Below are 3,176 nucleotides of genomic sequence, written 5' to 3'. Positions count from 1 at the left end.
TATATATATATATATATATATATATATATATATATATATATATATATATATATATATATATATATATATATATATATATACTGTATATATTTACCAAATATAAATTACATATAATATAAATGACATTGTATATTAAACTTCCAATGCAGACTTAACTCTTACATCCACAGACACTCATATACCATAGGAATATAATCATATCCCCCGGGTTCCACCTGAAGGGGCGGAGCCTGTGTTCCCTGCAGCAGCGGAGGCATTTTAGGGTTAAGGTCACGACCCGCTGGCGGTCTGATCCAGGAGCAGTTTTATTTCAGCGCGCCCCGCTGCGCTGCCGCCTCAGAAACGCTCGCGTGCAGACGACCTCGCCGCTCGATCGATAAAAGAGCTAAGCTACTGGAAAGCCGCTTGACTCGGAGAAAACAGCAACGACTCGAGTTCCTCCTGAAGAGGAGGAAGAGGAGGAAGAGGAGGGAGGGGAGCGTCCTCTGGTTCCTCTGTGCTTTGTTAACGTGCGTGTGCACAAGAAAAGGCAGCAATACGTGGACAACTTCCTGGAAAGTGTGTATGCTGTGCTTTCCAGCGTGTGTGTGTGTGTGTGTGTGTGTGTGTGTGTGTGTGTGTGTGTGTGTGTGTGTGTGTGTGTGTGCCCGCTGACGTAAGCCCCTCTATCTGATGATGCCCTTCTAATCCCCACAGTGATGTGTCATGAATATGGAGTTTAAGACTCAAATCCCCAGGGATACACAGGCTATAGATAGCTTGCTTCTTACACACACACACACACACACACACACACACACACACACACACACACACACACACACAACTTCAGCAGCAGTCCCACACCGCCGCTGACCCTCGTGACGTTGAGGGAGGCAGAACAGGGAGAGGCCAGGACGAGGTGATGGAGATGAAAGTAACCGAGTCAGAAGCATTTCAATGGACGGAGGAAACAACTGAGGAGAGCAGAAACTGTAGAAAGCTGCTGATTGGCTGTTGAGTCTCATTTTTTGTGGCCTCAGCCATGTTGGAATAACAACTACGATATAAATAAATATATATAAATATACACACATATACCATCAAGAAAACAAACGCAGGACTTTCATCCAGGAGACCACGTTTGGTTTTGTAGCCGAAACTCAAACTTAAACCTCCTGTGAAGATTAGTTTATTTTGAAAAGACGCTCTACATGTAACACGTGTGTGTATATTATACATATATATATATATATATATATATATATATATATATATATATATATATATATATATATATGTATATATATATATACATATATATATATATATATATATATATATATGTATATATATATATATATATATATATATATATATATACATATATATATATATATATATATATATATATATATATATATATATATATATATATACATTCATCCATCTACTTTATGGTCTGTTTGACTCTAAATTACCATAATTCACTAAATGAACATCATGCTGTATTGAAGAAGACTTGAAACTAGAGATTGAGACTAAACTCATGTTTACAATGTTTACTGAGGGAATACATCAAGAGAAGTAGAGTCAGTTATATAGACTTCTATACAACCAGAGGAGTCGCCCCCTGGTGGTCAGGAGAGAGAATGCAGCTTTAACACATGAAGCATAGACTTCTATACAACCAGAGGAGGTCAATAGAGAGAATGTAGCTTTAACACATGAAGCAAATACTTCTATACAACCAGAGGAGTCGCCCCCTGGTGGTCAGGTGAGAGAATGCAGTTTAATTTATGAGGAACGCAGGTCGCCACCTGCTTTAACCTCCACATGAAATAACTCTGCAATAATTTTTTCCGGTACAACGTAATCATAACTAACATGAATAAAAACCACAGCCATGGAAACTACACTCGAGCTGCAATAAACCTGAACTACCCTTGAAATTCAAATGGAGCAGTATATCAAACACAACCCCCCAAAAGACGGTGCGTGGTTCCATCCCACCATGTGATTGCAATTTAAGCAATCAAACCATTTAGGTCACAAACAGCGGGTGAATTACCAGCTTGTGTAAACGTTGTTGCGTGTGCACGAGTATGAATGTGCGGGTATGAATTTTGATAAGTGGGCTTCTGGGTACTGGAAGCTCTTTATCTTTTACGGGAAGCAGTTATCTGGAAGTGTGATTTCTCAGGTTATTGTGGCCTGGAACACACACACACACACACACACAGATGCGTACTAAAGGTGATAAAAGACGTAGTATAATCACACCCTCTGCCCTGACACACACACACACACACACACACACACACACACACTCGCCGCGCCCCGGCTGCTCTGCCAGCCCATATGGCTCGGGGATAATAAACCCGACAGCCAGCAACACGTCTCCTGCGCCGCCGAGCCGAGCGAGCCAAAGGAATGCACATCCCTCCCTTCATTCTGTCTGTTTCTCTCTTCCTCTCCATCGGGTGAAGCGAAGCTGCCTCGAGTGTGTGTGTGTGTGTGTGTGTGTGTGTGTGTGTGTGTGTGTGTGGCCGCGGTGTGCCAACGAAACCAGTCCGACGACGCTTCTGCGAGGTTGCTTGCTGGGTGGAGGGGAGGAGGGCAAGGGGGTGTGGGAGGATGAAGGGAAAATAAACAGTTATGTGAAGGGAAGGAGGGAGGGAGGGAGGGAGGGAGGAAAAGAGGGAGGGATGGTGAGGAAGGAGAGAAAGTTCAGCTTCCTCCCACCTCTCGGGCGCTGCAGCGGGACGACCAGCGACCGGCCTGCAGCGAAGCCGGGGCCTGGATTTGGAGCACGGCAGCTCTCGGTTGAGCGCGATCCAGACTCCCCCCCCTCTCCCCTACCTCACCCCTACCTTGAGGGCTGATGGGGCGGGCGAGAGAGAGAGAGAGAGAGAGAGAGTGGGAGGAGAGTAGAGGCAGCGAGCAGCACAGTTCTGGATCACCTTCAAAGAGCTCCAATCCCAACGGAGAGGCCGGATTCCTCTGCGGAGAGAGAGGGAGAGGAAGAGGGAGAAAAGGGGGAGTGTACGGTGGGAGAGAGAGAGAAAGAGAGAGAGAGAAAGAGAGAGACATGGGTGGCAAGGAGAAAGTGTGAAAAGAGAAAAGGAAAGAAGTGGTTTGGGTTATAAGTTCTTTTCCCACTCTTTGACTCCCCTCCCTCCCTCTCTCTTTTCTCC

This window comes from Taurulus bubalis (assembly GCF_910589615.1).
Source record: "Taurulus bubalis genome assembly, chromosome: 11".
Taxonomy (NCBI): Eukaryota; Metazoa; Chordata; class Actinopteri; order Perciformes; family Cottidae; genus Taurulus; species Taurulus bubalis.
The sequence above is the reverse complement of the archived record's forward strand: the minus strand, read 5'-3'. Positions refer to the sequence as shown.